This window comes from Eulemur rufifrons, chromosome 13 (genome assembly GCF_041146395.1).
Source record: "Eulemur rufifrons isolate Redbay chromosome 13, OSU_ERuf_1, whole genome shotgun sequence".
NCBI classification, from domain to species: Eukaryota; Metazoa; Chordata; class Mammalia; order Primates; family Lemuridae; genus Eulemur; species Eulemur rufifrons.
In genome coordinates this window covers 14102151-14122179 of record NC_090995.1, presented here as the reverse complement: position 1 = coordinate 14122179, position 20029 = coordinate 14102151, and the positions used below count along the sequence as shown (strand labels likewise).

Below are 20029 nucleotides of genomic sequence, written 5' to 3'. Positions count from 1 at the left end.
ATAGTGAGTAGACAAAGCTCTCAGGGCTTCCTCTCCCAGAGCAGCTTCACTCCGAAATGTTTCACTGTCGGCCTCCCGTAGGGTTTTTCTGTACACACAGGATTACACAGCTGAAAAATTAAGTTTGAAAATCATCCTTCTATAATATTCGTGTTCAGGAGAAGACTTGGATAAAAAAGCAGTTAGTATCTCCACACCCTGTGTCAATTAACACGGGCACTCCGCTCCTTACTTAGTCCATGCAAAGATGGAAATCGGCATATAGTGCAGAAACAGCTCCCTGTCCCTTCTAGAAACATCTCTGCAGTGAAGTAGTCCCTGAAATGATGCAGGGAACAGGGTGCGTCAGGCCCTTGAGCTGGGATTAGGGAGAGGTTGTATAAACCTCCCTTTATTCTAAATATCAGCCTATTTCATGCTATCCTTCCAGGTCCGTGTAATTCCTGGTTCAAATATTTCTTCTTTCACATCTATGCCTGTTCTTACGTAACCCGAGATTGATGGGGAGAGCTCCGGATAGCTACATCTGTTCCTCAGCTACAGGCCTCCCATTTTCATGGTCATTTGTAATTCTGAGATCCCAATTCCATCCTCTGAGCTTTACGCTGTTTCCCTGAACTCTGGAGACACATCTGACCGCGGACAGCCTTCTCTCCTTGTACAGTCCTGTCCTGGTCACCAAGGACATCTTTCTCACCAACCAGATTTTAGTCCAGAGCAGTAACACTCCTCGTGGTTTCCTTCCCCATCCGAAACTTCACATAGACGACAAACTAGGTTAAGGCCATTTTTTTTCTTTTTTGTTCAGCTGAATGGGACTTTCAAACCCTATACAGATGGTCAAATTTTAATTTTAGTGTCATTAATCAGTGTGCATGAGATGTTTTGTTGTCTGTTTTATGGCTTTTTATGTATAAATATGAAAGAGCACGAGGGGGAGGGCGGTGAGAAAGGTATTTCATGGCTTTTGTTTGTTTGGTTAGAAACGATGCTATTTTAGTGATCATGTATGACTGATGCAAAGATGACTGCCCAGAAAGGCACACTGAAAAATCTGAATGACTCATTTCTTTTTTAGCTCCTTTAAGGATAGAATAAGGTAATTCAGGGCACGAGCCTTGGCGCTGGCTTTCTGTGCTGGCTTGTCTGCCCACTCGCTGTGTGCCTTAGCGACTTCAACCTTCCCAACGCACAACTTTCTCATCTATAGAATACGCTTATTAAAATATCTCATTGTGGGGTGGGAATTTTATAGTATATAAAACACATTGCAAACACCCAAAGACGGTGGCTATTTTAGTAGGGGCCAGATCAGTCCCTGCATCATGTCAGGGCTGGCCTCATGAGTGACAAGCGTAGGCTCTGCGGTCTAATCCGAGCTGTGCTCCGAGATCCGCTCGCTCACCCTGCTGCTGGCCTTAAGAAAGTCGGGCTCTTGGATCCAGTTTACTGAATAAACTGGATTCAGTCCAGTACAAGCAAAACACAACCTTTTTCCTCCTGCCCCCGTCTCTTTGAACCTACTCTTTCAACTTGTTCTGTCTCGGCTCTGGGTGAATGGCAGGCCGGTCTCATGGCTCACCTGATCACTGTTAAATAAGCAAAACCCTAATCTCACCCAATAACCACGTAACTCCAAACTCACATTCAGTTTCAACCTCCACCACCCCAGCTTAGGTCTGTAGGTTTCCCAGACTGTGGAGGTGGAGGCTGAGGGCTGGCGGCTTCCTTACTTCCTCTCCCTGTTCTTCATTAAACGAGGTCTGGGAGAAGGAAATGTTAAGCCGGTATTAGCTCCCAGCATCCCAATTCGAATTAGCTTATTAAATTATTAACAGCTCTCAGCCCTCACTTGCTTCATGGCAAGTGGGGCCGATTCCTTCCAGCTACAAGTACCATTGTGCCCATCTGGGCGAGGAGAGAAAACAACAGGGGCCTTGGCCTCCTGTGTCTGGTTCCCTCTGCACAGGGGCTTGGCCAGGCTGGTGTTCCGGGGGTCACCAAGGCAGCGGGCTGAGTTGGCTCGTGGCCACGGGTCACAGGCAGGATAGGCCATGTAATCTGTAAAGTCCTGTCTGTGCAAAATGAAACTTCAGGATCCTTGTTCAGAGATTATCAAGAATTTCAAGACAGGGACAGCAAAGCATTAAACCAAGCTGTGTGCACGGGTGACACGGCCCCGAAGTTATCTCTGATCGTGGAACAAATCCAGGAGGAAAGTGTGGTGGGAAATCAAGAGGAGGGTTCGGCTTCTGTTTCCAGGCAGGGGTGGAGACTAGGAACAAAGTGCAAAGGAGGAGATTTGGGAAGGGCGTGAAGGATTCCCAGACAGAGGCTCGAAGGATGCAGGGTTGGCTCCTAAAGCCGCACCTCCTGGCTGCGTCCACACCTGTGCTCAGGGCGTCTGGCGAGGGTGGGTCTCGCAGCTCTGAGCCCCGCCCCTCCCCGTGCAGAAGGCCTGGATCTCCCTGCCTCGTACTATGTCTCTGCAGACGACAAGTCGCTGACCAAAGCCCCAGCGAATTTTCTGTGGAGAGGAAGCAAATCGAATGCTGGCAGGCTGATACGGCCATGCAGAAAGGCAAGTCCCCTCTCTGTCTGCTCCTCATTAATACCACGCAGGAAGGGTCCTGGGGCATCCAGCTTTAGCCTTTGCAAAGCAATTCTGTCTCCATCATCTCACAGACGTGGCGTCTGTGCCCGTAGGATCCCAGGCTGAATCTTAGTGAAAACACTCCCTGCAGAGGGGCCCACCCAGAGCCCCCTTTCTGAGAGACAAAGCGTGAGAGGACTGGCCCGTGGCCGCCACCACCTCCCCGAGCCAGGAATCCGCTCCAGCCCGCCCCGCAGGCAGCCTTCCTATCACCGACTCACCTGGGCCCAGGTGTCCCTCTTTTGGGAGCTATTCCCCGGCAAGAGGAGGAGAAAATGCAAGGAAAGGGTGCACACGGATTGCAGGATTAGCAGTACCTTCCTCTCGAAAGTAGATTTTATCCGTTTGGTAGACGTGAAAACACCTTAAGTCCCAAAATGCTGCGTGTGCATTAAGTGAGAGCGAAAGCTTCTCAGATTATGAAATTATCACTGTAACTGATGTCAGCGAGATGAAGGAGCAGACGGATGAGACGGTATCTCACAGGGTATAAGCATCAGGGTAGCCGGAATAGCGTCGGGGTAGGCCAGACAGGCCTAAGAAATGTGGTGGGGAAAAGGTCGTGTTTACACCTACAAACGTGATTGAGAAGCGAATCTTGGCTCAAGTCTTGTCCAATATGGAACCTGATCAAAACAGGGGAAATCAGTGAACGAAGCCTCCTGTGATAGCGAAAGCCGCTCCTATTGATAATAGGTAGTGGAAGTGTGCTAGGGCTCAACACGCATCGTGCAGGGCGACAGCTAGTGATGAGCTGGCAAGGACAATGCCTGTTAGACCTCCGACTGCGAACAGGAAAATAAAGCCCAGGGCCCACAGTATAGCGAGTGACCACTTGATGTCACCACTGTGCAGTGTTGCTAAGCAACTGGAAACCCTTAAACACCAGTGGGAATGGTGATAATGATAGTAGCTGATATGAAATGTGCCCCGGTATCTCTGTGTGTCCCTCCTGAGAATGTGTGGTGGGCTCGTGCATGAAGCCTAAGAAACCGATGGACATTATAGCTCAGACCATTCCCATATAACTGAAGGGTTTTCTTTTTTACTTGAATAGGACATGACAATACGGGACATTATGCCAAAGCCTGGAAGGATGAAGATGGAGGCTTCAGGATGTCCACAGAATCAGAATAGGTGTTGGTCTTGGGTGGGGTCACCACCCCCTGCGGGGTCGAGAAAGGTGGTGCTGAGATAAGGTCAGTTAGGAGTAGTGTAATCCCTGCTGGAGAACGGCTGTGATTATCCCAGAGCATCAGAGTATTAAAGTCACTTTCGTAGGTGATTTTTATTTTGGCTGGAGCGTTCTATGGCTTCGATGAAACTTAACTGTATTTGTAGAAATCTCAAACGCACTTTACGCCGGGTTCTATTAGTTTGGGTTAATCGTCTGACCGCGGTGGCCAGCATGAAATTTACCAACCCTAGATGTCAGTATAGCTCAGTCAAACTTTCTTTCCTTTATTGCTTAAGTTTTGTCACTGCTGTGTCCCCTGGGGGTGAGGGTCAGCAGGGCGTGGTGACATGCCCACGAGCAGCTCCTTTCAATCCAGTAGACCTAGCGGGCATTGTCGCTGGAGGGCGTCACTTGCATGCGTCATCTTACTGATAAGTAACACAAAGGCTGGGGACAAACCTGTGTTTACGGGGTGTGTTGACCCCTCTAGGCATTGTCCCTGCCTTGCTTTGGCGATTGAAGCTACATCAGCTTAAGTCTCATGCTTGGCTGGGAAAAAGCCTTGGGTGTTATGTCAGTATTGAGGCCCTATTTTTTGGACCCCTACAAATAAAAGGACTTTTTTTCAGCCTAAAATTTGCTCTAAAATGGGGTTTTTTAAAATGGGTTTAACTGGGAGTTTGGCTGAAAAGCCATTTCTAGTTGAACTTAGAGTTAAATTTGCGGATAGATCCTTAGGTATAAAGAAGGGGTTCGAAGGATTACGCTGGCAATTACCGGAATTTAAGGTTTTTACGGGGGGCGGGGTTCCCAACAGGCTCATCGCCGCTGAGACAAACGTGTGGCGTAAAGAAAGTTCTAGCCAAGTCAGCAGCGCGGGAAGCACTTGTTTTGGGGGTTTGGCAGGAGCGAAAGTACCGAAACCTGCGTGAATCTAGGACGGGGTGGGGTTGCGTGAGATAATTTGGGTATTGAATGTATGTGCGTGGGCGTGCGTGCGTGCGTCTACGTGCTGCGTGTGCGTGCGTGCACGTGCTGCGTGGGCGTGCATGCGTATGCGCATGCGTGCGTCCGGGCGTGCGTGGGCATGCTGCGTGCGTGGACATGCTGCGTGCGTGGACATGCTGCGTGCGTGTGCTTGCATTCGTGGGTGTGCGTGCGTTCGTACATGTGCGTGGATGGGTGTGCGTGCATGCGCCTGCGTGTGGGTGCATAAGTGTGCGACTGTGTGCGTGTGTGTACGTGCTGCGCGTGCGCGTGCGTGGTAGACGTGCTGCGTGGGCGTGCGTGCGTGCGCGTGCGTGTACGCCGTCTGAGCATGGTCTGTGTCCCTCGAGCAGGCATTGAGCAGCCCCCTGTGCTAATTACGAGGGTGAAGAACGTCCGCGTTATTCGGGCTCCGGTCAGCGCAGCGGCGCGGCGGCGTAGACGCGGTGAGTCCCAGCGTCCCCGGAAATTAGAAACCACCAACCGCCGACAGCGCGGTCGGGTCTGGTCCCGGGCTGGTCAGTCACGAACCCCGCGAGCTGTCTTAGTTAAGAGGAACGAGCGGGCCGGTGTATGGACGACGGCCCGGAGGTCAGAACCAGCTGCCGGATACGGTTCAGTCACCCGAGTGCGAAGGGCCCGGAGCGGGGACAGGAGCGTCACGTGCGCGGGTTGCTGGTTACTGGGAGGACGGGGTTTCACCGCGGACTAATTGAGGTGATACGTATGCGGACTAGAACCGTATGCACGGCCATGCATGTACGTCCTGCGTACGATTAAACGTGTAGCACTGGTGCATGTTAACAGCGCGGGGCACAGAGCGCACGACGCACACGGAGCGGGGTCGTGCAGGCCCGTGTCTGTTGCGGCATGACGTTAGCGCCGGCCTGGTGGTTGAGGCCGTCATTCCGCGCTGGAGGAGGCCAGGAACGGTTTAAGTGGAAATTCGGCTTTGGGAGCCGCAGGTGGGGCTGTGCTTCCTCTTGGAGCTGTCCCTGGCGCCGGGTTCTCCGTCTCTGCTTTACAAGCCCAGGGTGTTAGACCACCAGGACTCTCCACGTGAGTGTTGTGTTCTCTGTAGGCTTGCTGCTGCCATGGTAACGAGGAGGAGGGAGAAGCACGGGATGGGTGCTGCTTGTCCCATGGTGATGAAGGGTGCTGGGCGGCTTGGCCCCCAGTTCCTGCGAGAGTAAATAGGTCGCTGCTGAGATTCAGAATGGACACTGGCCAAGAGGGCGGAATGTGACGCTTCATGTTTGGCTGTTTGAAGTACGACAAGGCCAGGATTAGAGAAGAGAAGACCAGGGCCGGTACCCCTGCTGGTTTGTTGGGGCGACACTGTCAGACAGGGTAGGTGAATAGGAAGTGTCACTCCGGTTTGATGTGGGGTGGGGTACTAAGGGGGTTAGCTGGCGTGTAATTATCAGGGTCTCCTGGTAGGTCGGGGGAGAAAAGTACTAGGGTTCCAACTAGGAGGATGACAAGCAGCAGTCCTAATAGGTCTTTAATTGTGTAATAAGGGTGAAGCGGGGTTTTGTCTGAGTCTGGTGGGGTGTTGGACCCTGTTTCGTGGCGGAAAAGGAGGTGGACTGTTACTAGGGCTGCAATAATGAAAGGTAGAAGGAAGTGGGAGGCGAAGAATTGGGCTAAGGTGGCCTCAGGGACAGAGAAGCCACCTCAGATTCATCTGCTAGGCTGGTGCCGATGTATGGGATTGCTGAGAGGTTTGTAATCACTGTAGCGCCTGAGAACGATGTTGGTCCTCGTGGGAGAACGTAGCCCATAAAGGCTGTGGCTGTTACTGTGAACCGTAGAATAATGCCGATGTTTCAGGTTTCTGATAAGGTGAGCGAGCGGTAGCACAGTCCTCGGCCAACAGGGATAAATGGGCATAAAAGAACATGGATGCCCTGTTGGCATAGAGATGGCGAATATCCCAGCCGTAATTCACGTCTCGGCAGATGTGAGTGATGGAAGAAAACGCAGTTACTGTGTCCGCTGTGCAGGGCATGGCCGGGAACCGTCCTGTGATGATCTGGGGGCCAGGCAGGCCCCTAGGAGGGAACCGAAATGTCACTATGAAGACATGTTGGGGCCGGGCGCGGTGGCTCACGCCTGTAATCCTAGCACTCTGGGAGGCCGAGGTGGGCGGATCGTTTGAGCTCAGGAGTTCGAGACCAGCCTGAGCAAGAGCGAGACCCCATCTCTACCAAAAATAGAAAGAAATTATATGGACAGTTAAAAATATATATAGAAAAATTAGCCGGGCATGGTGGTGCATGCCTGTAGTCCCAGCTACTCGGGAGGCTGAGACAGGAGGATCGCTTGAGCTCAGGAGTTTGAGGTTGCTGTGAGCTAGGCTGACGCCATGGCACTCACTCTAGCCTGGGCAACAGAGAGAGACTCTGTCTCAAAAAAAAAAAAAAAAAGACGACATGTTGGGTGGTGCTGGGAGGTCGATGAATGAGCTGTTTATGATTTTCATCAAGGGGTGGTTTTTTTCCGAATGTTGGCTATTAGCGTTTTTATTGTTGAAATACAATGATGGTTTTTTCATGTCATTGGTCATGGTTAAAGCCCATGTGAAAACTATGACGTATGTTATGTTTTTATTAAGTGTCACCCTTGTTTTAGGTTTTGTAAGTTTTTCTTCGAAGCCCTCTCCTATTTATGGGGGTGTTGGACTTACAGTTAGTGGAACTGTGGGCTGGGGTCTTATCATGGGTTTTCGGGGCTCTTTTATAGGTTTGATGGCATTTTTGACTTGTTTGGGTGGGATACTTGTGGTGTTTGGTTTTACTACAGCGATAGCTACGGAGGAGTACCCGAGACTTGGGGATGTAGTATCGTTATTTGGGGAGTCTTGTTGTTGGGGGTAGGGATAGAATTGTTCATGATAGTGTGAATAGCTGAACACAGTGGGGTAGGAATGGCAGTTGGTTTTAACAGTTCAGAGGATTGGGTTATTTTTGAGAGTAAAGAGGCCAGTGTAATTCGTGAACATTCTTTAGGGGTGACTACTCTTTATAATTATACTAGCTGGTTTGCAGTGATTACTGGTTGATCTTTATTTATTATCGTCCTAATTGTTATTGAGATTTTCCAAGATAGGCTGAGGGACTAGGTAATTAGTAAAAGAGGAAGCTAGAGGTGAGGAGAGAGAGAAAGTATAATTTAATTAGGTCTTTTTGGTTAGCTACAATAACGGAGGATATTTGTAGGTGGGACATGTTTTTTGGTATGGTTTTTTCTAATCAGATTAGGTCTAGTAGGAGAGATGCTGTGTTTTGGCTTATGGGTAAGTTGAATAAGGGGATCAGACGATGTGTGATCATTGGATAAAATCCTAATGAGTTTGAGAATTTGAATGTATATGAAGATGGTTTAAATTTTAGTTGTTTGTTATGAGGTTTAGTTCTATTGCCAAGGCGAAACCTACAATAGTTACTGCCAGGGCTGTTATTTTTAGGGAAAGTGGTATTGTTATTTGGGGGATATTCGTGGGTAGAATGCTGTTGGACAGGAGGAATCCGGCAAAAAGGCTACCGAATGCTAGGCGTTTAATTGAGTTTATTAGAAATGGGTTATTGTCATTAATGGTAGTTAAAGTTGTAAACCAGAGTTGGCCTGGTAGTGCATAGAAGATAATTCGGGTACTATAGATGGCCGTTAGGGAGGTTGCAATGAGTGTAATCGTGAGGGCTCAGGCGTTGGTACTGGATGTATTTGCAGACTCCATAATGAGGTCTTTTGACTAAAAAAGCCTGTTAGAAAAGGCATACCCAGCCGGGCGCGGTGGCTCACACCTGTGATCCCAGCACTCTGGGAGGCCGAGGCGGATGGATTGTTTGAGCTCAGGAGTTCGAGACCAGCCTGAGCCAGAGCGAGACCCCGTCTCTACTAAAAATAGAAAGCAATTATCTGGACAACAAAAAATATATAGAAAAAATTAGCCAGGCATGGTGGCGCATGCCTGTAGTCCCAGCTACTCGGGAGGCTGAGGCAGGAGGATGGCTTGAGCCCAGGAGTTTGAGGTTGCTGTGAGCGAGGCTGACGCCACGGCACTCTAGCCCGGGCAACAGAGCGATACTCTGTCAAAAAAAAAAAAAAAGCAAGCGTACCGGTCAGTGCCAGGCTTCCAATAGTAAGGGAGGAAGATGTAAAGGGCAGAGCTTTAAATAGGCCTCTGCGTGTTCGGATGTCTTGTTCGTCGTTGAGGTTGTGAATGACAGACCCGGAGCATATACGTAGTCTGGCCTTGAAGAAAGCGGGATTGCGGATAATGGAGGAGGCCAGATAGGGATGAGTAACGCCGATGGTGACCGTTACTGACCCTGGCTGGCTTGAAGCGGACAAAGCTACCATTTGTTTGCTATCACTTTGTGTGAGACCACAGATCGCGGTAAATAACGTGGTAATAGCACCTAGACATAGTGTTAAAGTTTGAATAGTTTTGTTATTTTCTATTAAGGGGTAAAATCGGATTAGGAGAAAAATTCCTGCTCCAACTATTGTGCAGGAGTGAAGCAGAGCTGAGGCTGGAGTTGGGCCTCCTCTTGCTGGTGGTGGTCAAGGGTGTAGCCCAGTTGGGCAGATTTTCCGGTGGCTGCTGAGAGGAGGCCGATGAGTGGGATTACGCTTGGGTTGTGATTTAGCATAAATATGTGTTGGAGCCCCCATGTGTTAGAGTGTATGAGGAATCATGCTACGGCCGGAATAAATGCAGTATCCCCAATACGATCCTACAGGATTGCCTGGAGTGGGCGTGTTTGTGTCTGTTCGTCCGCACCAGCATCCAATTAGTACAAAGGATATGATGCCAACACCCTCCCACGCAATAAATGGTTGGAATGACTTGTTTGCTGTTGCTAGAATTAGTATGGTCATGAGGACTAGTAGAAGACGTTAAAGAACTGATGGATCTTGGGGTCCAAGTGCACATGTCATATTGAGAGCTCTGATGGGTCCGGTGACAAATAGTGGTGCTGGTACACATAACATTGAGAAGTGGTTCGGCCGGAAGCCGGGGTTAATTTTAGGGTTTGGATCGTTATTCGGTGTCGGTTGGAGATCATTGCCGCTCGTCCTGAGAAAATACGTACTGTGGTCGGGATGAGGCCGGCGGCGAAAGCCCAGGCGATGGGAGGCTTCACACGGGGACATTACGAATGTCCCTCATGTTTGTAATGATCGGTAAAGTTGGGATTATCGGTGTAAGAAGGGTGAAGGAGGAGAATACATTTATTCCTTTTACTTGGAGTTGCCCCAGTTTTTTGACTCCTAAGGCCCACGGATTATTTCTAGCCTTTGAAAGCCGAGAAAGCCGTATTTTTTACATGCAGGGCGCAGTTAGCAGTTGTTGCACTACTTTCTCGGTGAACAAGACTTAAGCTTCTATTATCAGATCCACAGTCTAGTGTTTTGTTTAAACTGTATTTACAGCACGTGGGCCCTGGAGCAATCTTGGGGTCTAGGGTGAGGAAGAGGAGGGGAAGTCTACGCATAGATGTGAAGGTGTTTTCTCGTGTGAGGGACGGGTTAAGGTTGCGTGTGTGATACGTGGGTTTTCCCCGCTGGGCGACAGGCAGTGTATGAAGGGAATAGAGAGCGGTGATAAGCCTGTTAAGATAATTGTAATGTTTGATCGTGGGAGGGCTGCCATGGTTACGAGTCATTCACCCATCGGATGAATGGAGGGTGGCAGAGCTAGGCTGGCTGAGCTGGCCGGCGGTCGCCAGGGGGCTGCAAGAGGAGGAAGGGCTTGGACCCCTCGTGCTCCAGCGCCGTGCGGCTGTGAGTGGGTTCGTGGTTTGAGTTGGTGACACAGAGAGCATGGACGATGTAAGGCCGCCTGCAGCTGTGAGAATCGTCGCCCGTGCAAAGCCTCACGGTGTCTGGATGAGGGTGGCTCCCACGACTGGTGCCGTGTGGCCGACTGACGAGTGAGCGAGGAGGGACTTTAGGTCTGTGTGTCGCGGGCAGATGGAACTAGCTATGATTGTGCCCATGGACACAGTGTAAGAAAAGGATATGCTGTGGATTTTGTTACTGCGTCAAGGATTGTGGCAATTCGTATCATTCCTTGTCCGCCTGGCTTTAGAAGTCCGGCTGCAAGGACGGTTGATCCAGCACTGAGGCTTCGGCACGGGCTCTAGGGAATCACGGGTGAAGGCCGTGTAAGGGCATTTGAACCGTGAAGGCCGCGCTGCGCGCTGTTCACAGCAGGTTCTAGATCAAGAATGGGGCAGTTCCTGAGGTCAGAAGATGGTGGTTAAGAAACTTAGTGAGCCGGGAGAGTTTTGGGTGTAGATTGATGCTACGAGCAGTGGTCGGAAGCCAGTAAGAGTCTAGGACAGGAACTCCAGGCCTGCACGGAATCGTTCTGTCCGGTTACCTCCTCGAGGGATGGTAATTAACGTTGGAATTACTGTGGCTTCAAAGAGAATGTAGACTAGAAGTAATTCAGTGGCAGTGAGTAACTGGAAACATTGCTAGGAAGATCAGTGTGGGGAGATAAGGGTTTTTTTTCGTGTTCAGGACTCTTTTGTAAGATGGTGCTGACCTGCCACGATCATAAAGGGGGAAGTCACACTGTTAAAACTGTAAGGGGTGACAATAGTGGGTCAGAGAAGGAAGTTAGTGAGAAGTTATTACTGCTGTTGTTAAATTGATGTAGGAACGATAAGCCCACGAGGCTGATTACTAGGCTGTGTGAAGTTGTGGTAATTTAGATTATAGAATTGCTAGAATGTCCAGTTACTGGAAATAATATAATTGTTGGAATAAGATTGAGATTCTGAATACGATCTAGGCCACAGGTATTGGCTACTGTACCAAGAGGGCCAGGCCTGCGGCCGCTTCACAGGCTGCGAACACTAGAAGTAAGATTGAGATTGTAAAGGATGTTGTAAGGTGCAGACTTAGAACGGTAAGGGTGCCTAGGACAACTCTAGATAATAGTATGCCTTCTAACGAGGATATTAAGTGGGATATAATCGTGCATACAGTTCCAGTCCACTTGCATGTAAGTATATAGTACTTATACCGTACATAGGACGTACACGTATGGTCGTGCATACGGTTCAGTCTGCAGGATCCGGCCTCGTCACTGAGGCTCAGATTACTGTAAAAGGGTCCACTGATGTGAAAAATATCAGTGGCCTCTCTAATCACTGAGAATGTGTAAAACTGGGCAACCCAATTTTTAAAAAATATTTTCTCCTTTATTTAAATTTATTATTTAGTTAATTCTCATTATAGATATTAATAATCAAAAGAATTTTAATGTTTGAACACTATATTGTCACTAATGTGCACTTAAAGCCTACTAGAGAAAATGGTCCCAATATTGTAAAAGTATGCTTTATATGAGCACTTATAATGTATATTATTATATAATTTTAGTGTTAAATAATATGACACAATACAAATAGTGTAAGTATTTAGTATTTTATATATATATGTATAAAGAAAGAAAAAGAAGACTGGGAGAACTTACAGCAGTTTTCTGGGGAGTGGAATTGGAGACAGGTTTTATTTTCTTCTTTACATTTTTCTCTTTTTCCAAATGTTTTATATTGATAACACATTTCATATTAGCAGAGAAGACAAATTGTTATTTTTAAATGTCCCCTGGGAGCCAATAACACATATTTAAACATTTCCAGGTTTAAAAAACATTCCTTTGCTATGGTTATGACTCTTTTTGCAATGGGTGTGTTCACACACCTCCTTTCCCTACTAGACTTTATTTTCTTAAGATTTGTGATTTACTTGTTTTTATATTCCTGGCTACTCAACTATCTAATACACACAGCGAATGCCTAATAAATGTTTTTAGGATAAATGAATGAATTTATGAATAAATGCAAGTAGGCCACTTTCTAATTCAGACTTAAATAACTTTTCTTTTTCCTCCATTTTTTATGATTCATACTAATTTTTTGCATGCTAAATTTTTATGATTCATTTTGTATATACTAATTTTAAGCAACTCAATTTTAGACATTTCTAAAATATTTCATTTTATTTTCATAAAAACCATCTTGTTTCTTTTCGTTATTCCTTCTTTGGTTTCCCTTCTATTCCATCAAACTGCATAGTTACAGGCAGGCGTAGGGGCTCGAGCCTGTGATCCTAGCCATTCAGGAGACTGAGGTCGGAGGCTCACTTGAGGCCCAGAGTTTGGGCTATAATTGTGCCACTGCGCTCCAGCCTGGGCAACTGAGCAGGGCCCCATCTCCTAAATAAACGTACACATAAATTTTAAAATTGCATAGTTAGTTATGACAACAAGTACAGCTGCCATGAACAGGCTAAAGCTTTAAAAACAATAGACTATTAAGGTACGTACAAGTCAACAGTGGGAGAAGCGAATCAGACAGTGGTCCAAGGGCAGGGAAGCGTCACCAAGCAAGCGAGCAAAGTGGAAGTCAGTCGGTTAGGACAGCTCTGGTAAGCCATCAGGTTGGCCTGCAGGATCCTTCTGAGGGCATTGGTATCCGGTTATCATTCGTTTCTCCTCCTGCTCTTTGGAAGCAAAATAAAATGAAAAACATTAAGCAGGAGAAACTAAACAGGAGAACCCAAATCTTTCTATTCAGCACTCGTGTGTTGGGGGCGTGTGTGTGTTTCTGGCAGCTGAAAGAGTTAAATTTTGGAAAAAATAAATCAATTAGATGTGAAAGGAAAAAAAAAAAAAAACCTCTAAAGTCACTTTGTTACAAAAATATCCTAAATTCTGGGAAATCAGCCCAAATCCTGGGAAGATTTGGATTTCATGTTAAACAAGCAGAGTCAGCCATAGAAGAACTTTCTGGTAAAAAATGTGTGCATGAAAAAGACTGGAATTAGTTGGAAGAGAAAAAAAAAAAATGAAGAAGGTCAATCATAACCTGCATTTCATTTATTTCAAAGTTACCCTTGAACTTTATTTTTAAATGTACTGTTTGCTTGCTTAGGTTTAAATGGTTTGATAGAATTTTTTTCCCCTCAAAATAACCATTTAGTTAAAGCTTTTATTAAGAGCTTAAGCCTTGTTTGAATTCTATAACCATCCTGGTATTCCTGGAGTGTGCAGGCCATCAACGCTTCAAAATTTAATGTTGATGAGTAAACAGAACTAAACCTCGATAGAAACCTGGGTATAGAGTAACCATAAGCACCGCAGGGATCTATGTGTGCATATGCAAAATCATAGCTACAGAACCTCTCTCCACCCCTCCTCCGGAGAGGGGGAGAAACTCAAGGAAGGTTTTCCCTTTCAGCACTGAACTCAATATGCTTATTTTTCCTTTGCTGTACCTAGCATTTTCCTTGATTATATATTATTAAGTTATATTATTAGAGCGTGTTTAGGAGTATATGAAAAAGTGTTTTGAAAGGCAAATTATTTTCTAATGAAATCAGCACTATTTCTTGCAGCAGATTACTGGATGTTGCAGATGTAGCTCATAAAATACCTGTCAACAGACGGAGGAGGAAATCTAATTGTGTAATAGGTAGAAGGTACATATATCTTGTTTTGTACAATGAAGCTATTATGTTCAGAAGTTCAAGACTTCTTTATAAACTAAGGTGCTATTCTAGTAATGACATATACATGAAAGTAAAGCAGTTTAAAATCAGTCATTCAATCGTACTCAAACATATTTGGACAATTAGCTTTAAAGGAAAATGTACAATACAGTCATGGTTGTTTCCATTTCTAGAAAAACAAAAATCTAAATGTAAATATTTGATGGATCTACGTAGCTGATACAATGTTTTTACTACAGAGAAACAACACGATAAACATTGCTAGTAACAAGCAATTGTTCAAATTTGTTTAATATTTCTTTTCTACCCTTCCCTTCATGTTTTCTATCTTTACTTTTTCTTTTCATCACAAGGTAAACCGTATAAAAGCAGACACTTACCTTCTGAAACTGTTCTTTCTTTTACACTTTACATCATAGTAATAATTAATGTCACTTGGACATCTAATCAGATTTTCTCTTTATTCGAACAGATTTAACCTTGCGCCAAGAGCACTACAACAAAAGGAAAAATAGGTAAGTTGGTCATCCTCAAAACTAAAACCTTTGTGCTGCACAGATCGTGGTCAAAGAGGGGAAGACATTGAAAAGTAAGAAGGGGAGAGAGTGGGGGGTGGGGCAAGGGATAAAAGTCTACCTGTGGGTACGACGTCCCCTGTTCTGGGCACAGTGCAAGGCCTGACTTCAGCACGATGCAGTTCATCCATGTAACAAAAAGCACTTGTACCCCATAAATTTTCTGAAATTAAAAAAAGGAGTGAAAGATAATCCATAGAACAGGAGAAAAGTTTTTCAAAATTATATATTTGATAAGAGACTTGTATCTAGAATAAAAAAACTACTACAACTCACTAATAAATGGACAAATAATCCAATTTGTAAAAATGGACCGAGGATTTAGATAGACATTTCTCAAAAGAACATACACAAATGGCCAATAAGCATATGAAAAGATGTTCAGCATCACTTACCCAGCAGGGAAATAGAAATCAAAGCCATGATGAGACACCACCGCCTGCCCACTAGGACAGCTGTGACCCCAAGCAGATAATAACAAGTGTCGGTAAGGATGTGGGGAACCGGAGCTCTCGTACGATGTTGGTGGAAACAGAAAATGGGGAATCTGCTTTAAAACCCAGTTTGGCAGTTCCTCCAAATGGTTCAACATCGAGTTACACAATCCAGCAATGCCGCTCCTAGTGAGCTACCCAGGAGAAATGAAACCCTATGTTCACACAAAAGCTTGCAGGTGGATGTTCACAGCAGCTGTCTTCACTATAGTCAAGAGGTAGAAACAACCCGGAGTGGACACCACTTGCTGAAGGGGTAACCAGGACGTGATGTATGTATATAATCTAATGGAACAGTATTTGGCAATAAAAGCGAATGCAGCGCTGATACATGCTACCACACGGATGAACCTGGAAAACACGCTAAGCGAAAGAAGCCAGTCACACGGGACCACATGTGGTATGATTCTATAATACTCGTGTGGAATGTCAAAAATAAGCAAATCCATAGAGTCAGAAAGTGGATTCGTGGCTCCCTAGGGCTGGGCAGGGGAGAATGGGGACACGGCGGGGGAGGGGGGGGTGAGAGCTAACTAAGCTCTAACTAAAACACCTCCTTTATTCAGAAAGAGGCAGCTCTTGGGTAGCACGAAATCAGTAAGGCTGCAGGTTGTTGCAGACTCAGTCTCGTGAGTTCCTTCTGCATTTGCGTACTTACCTGCCTCGGGCAGAGGAGAAGCATCAGAAGTCCTGGGCTTTGTGTCCTGTTTTCCCCTAACTCGCTGAAGGACCTTGAGACATTCACCCAACCTGTCTGAGTCTCAATAAGACAGAGATCATGACAACCAAACGCATCGTGAGCCCTCGAGGAGACGGCCTCAGTGAAAAGGCTTTGTGAACTATAAACTCCCACGCAGACGGGAGTGGCCACTGTCGTCACTTCTGCAGCACCAGGGCCTCGAGAAGTCAGGCTCCAAGAGACCCGACTCCCACCTCCCAGCTACGTCCAATTCAGGAGCCAGGAGTTGAATTTACAGTGAGAAATCACACTGCCAGGCAGATTGGATCCTGTCGGTCTGTCCCCTCATCTCCTTCCGAGGAGAGACCTCTCTCTGGGAAGCCCAGTTGCCATCGGACGGTTACTTGGAGAACACGGAACCAGGCCCAGGGAGCTGGATCATCCCGGGAGCTCTGTCACGAAGATTCGGCAAACTAGTGAGTCACCTAAACACCATCCTGCTTTAGTGCAGGAGGCTGCTCACAAATCTGCCCTCGCACCTCTGTTTTTCCAGCTAATCCTCCTCCCACTCTGGGTGTTTACAGCTGCCTCAGCTTCAGCATTCTTCTCCCTCTCACACACCGTTACGACCAGCCAACTCCCAATTTCAACCTTCTTTCCTGGTTATTAATATTTTTCAGACCCACCTCCTTCCTGGTGCCAGTCTGTGGCATACAGTTTCCCACTCTCACCATAGAGACGGTGATGCCATCGAGGTTTCCCAGAGAAAGCCAATCTCGTCCCCACGGCGTGGCTTCCCTTCTGGGCCAGCTGTCTTCTTCCAGACAACTCACCTCTGACCCAAAAACTACTCTAAAATATGAATTATCATCACTGTAAGTTGTGCCAATCAATACCTTGATGGTTGGTTACCAGGTCATGATTAGAACCTCCTGATAACACACAGTCCTCAGTCTGACTTTTCTGCCATTCTAGCAAACACACACATACGACCATTAAAAAGCAAATCAGCTTTGCTTTGAAACAAGTTCCCTACTACAGAAATGAAAAATACTCCAAGCACCGGACCACTGATGTTCATTTTTATCCTCGTGGGGAGTCTTCTGATATTCTAGAAATGAAAAATTCATTTTTAACAATTTATTTTCTCCAGCAATGTAGGTATCATTGTAGATCCTACATGGCCATCACAGTGGAGAGACTGTGGCGTTTGGGACCAGAGTTGGTTTCACAGGGTGACCCGGCCTTGTACGAGGAGCATATCTTGATCCAGTTACTTAACCACCCTGAACCTCACTTTCCTTGTCCAGTACAAGCATCTTACCGGGGGTGTCCTGCAGCCAAAAACAACGCACGATAGCAAGCAAAGTGATCAGCACATTGTCGGTATAACATAAAAGATAACTATTGTTATTGGGACCTTTCTGTTCTTTAAAGAGACCTCTATCATTGTGAGTTTAAAATCGGTCTTAACTTGCTGTGTGACCTCCTGAAAGTCTGGGTCTTTCTGTTCATTGTTTGAAAAGGGAAGGGAAAATGACACTTTTCATGTTTAAAAGTAATCGCAGTGTGGTTAAATAAGTTTTCCTCAGCACACTGGATTTTTTTTCTGGTACATTTCTAAAAAGTGGCTCAGCGCCCTACAGAACATAAGTAAGGTTTATAGGGCAGGCTCTTAAAAAAATGACCTCTGTAGGGAAGCACAAACAGCATCTCTATAAATTTGCTCATCTGATGTCACCTGCTATTTCAGGACCGAGAGAGAGAGAAGCTCACAGCGTCACAGGCCTCCGACTTCAAAGTCTCTCAGTTTTGAAACCGCCGTTTGACTTGGAAAAAAACCACGGTCAGATGCTTCGGCTTTTAAAAAAAATCAAACACCATTTAAAAGTCCTGCTCACTGCATTCCCCGGGTTTTATAACCTGCCCCTTTTCCAGAAAGGAAAGAATCATCTGCGAAAGGAATACCATGTAATGAAACATTTTTAGCGAGTCGCATTTTTTTTTTTTTTTACTTTCTAAAAGTGCTGTAAGCGTTGATGACACTCGCGCAAGTTCTTCCGCTGAATAAAACAGATGTGGAAAACAGAAAAACCGAAGATGAAGGCCTGGTGTAGAATACCAAGTCCCAGACAGCCCCAGAGGAAGCGAAGGTGGTTTTTCAGATTCCTTCTCCCGATGATGCTTTCTGGGTCCCTCGTGTCCTTGGGCCTGGCCTTGCGGACCCCCTGAGCCTGTCCCTCCCCTGTCAGGGTGTCTCTCAGTCACGCAAAGAAAGGTCCCCCCTCCCCCATTATTCACCGACCCCCTTGTGTTACTCGGCTCAGGCTGCCGTAACCAGATAGCACAGCCTGGTTGGCTTAAAGCACAGAAGTTAATTTTCTCACAGTTCTGGAGGCTGCAAGGCCGTGATCCGGGTGTCAGCGTGGTCAGGTTCGGGGGCACGGGGCCGGGGGGGGGGGGGGGGGGCTTCCTCCTTGTCTGTAGGCAGCTCCGTCCCGCTGTGTGACACACGACCTCTTTGTGCCCACAGAGACGGGAAGCCAGCTCTCTCTGGAGTCTCTTCCTGTAAGGATACTCATCCCGTCGTGAGGACCCCACCCTCATGACCTCATCCTATCACCCTGTTAACCTCCCAAAGGCCCCAACTCTAAACACCATGGCACTGGAGGCGAAGGCTTCGGTGTATGAATTTGAGGGGCACAAAATCCATCCACAGCACTTCTCTAAACCTCGCCCTACCCTGCCACTTTCCCAACATGCAATGGCTTCGTGCTTTGTTCTGCCCTATAACGTAGTAATCAGTCACCAGATACAGTGAAGTGAGATGTTTCTAGAAGTAGAAAAGTTAAATCCCTTCAACTGAGGTTTAAGGTCTCAATAGAAAAAAGGTCAGTTATCTCAAAAATGGAAAAACAAAGGCCACATGCACTAATAATTTGGGACTAACTGATGGCACACAGCACAGAAAGAAGTAAAAATCACTGGAAATCAAGACGGGGGAAGGGGGAGGAGGGGAGGGTAAAAACAGCCCACCTAACAGGCACGATGGACACTATTCGGGTGATGGGCACATTTACAGCCCTGACTACGGCATTATGAAACCTATCCGTGTAACAAAAACATTTGCACCCCCTGGAAGTAAGGAAGGAAGGGAGGAAGAAAAGGAAAGAGGGAGGGAGGGAAAGAAAAGAAAGAAAAAGAAGAAAAGGAAGAGTCAGTGGCTTATTGCCCCAAAAGCTTCACATGAGAACTTAACTTTGGTGAATTTGCCAATATTCAGAGATTGGTCTTCAGTCTTCCAGACTCAGAAACCAGATTTCTGTAGATCTAGCTTTCAAAGCCCAATCTCTCATGAGAAAATTCACATTTACACAGCTCAAGGAACTAATGCATACATAAGAACACTAATCCACTGGTAGACGACGAAAAATAGAAGATGTGACAATCACCAGAAGATTCAAATTGACAGGGACTCCGAATTCTAACGGGTTCTTCTCGGAAAGTCAAGTTGTTACAATCAGAAAGCTGCTTTGCCCAGCACGATTTCCGAGGACAAGAGATTATTTGCATAATTGAAATGGTTACTGTCAGGAGGCTAAGCCTGGTCTGTCCAGCTTCACTGTAGAAACAGCCTTGCACCAAAGGGACCAGGAGAAACCACAGTCTGGCGGCAGGACTTTTCCTTACTAAAGAGAACCCAGATGAGGCCCACCAAGTTACTCTGACACTCCACACTTCAGTTGCTCAATGATACCACGTACAATGGAATCTTCCAGACTTGCTCAGGCCTGGGAGCAGTTCCAGCTTCTCAGGAGAGATATTATAACACGAGTGTTCAGAACAAAGAACAAAGATCATCTTCAAGAGCCGGATGATCTCAGTTTGAATCTCCATTCTGCCCCTTCTTGGCCACGTGACCCTGAG

The 20029-nt window shown here is 46.6% G+C and overlaps 1 pseudogene; it reads right to left on the bottom strand.

Moving 5' to 3' along the window:
• Window positions 1–7945: 7945 nt before the first annotated feature.
• Window positions 7946–15056, bottom strand: LOC138393924 (NADH-ubiquinone oxidoreductase chain 5-like; annotated as a pseudogene).
• Between the last annotated feature and the right edge of the window lie 4973 nt (window positions 15057–20029).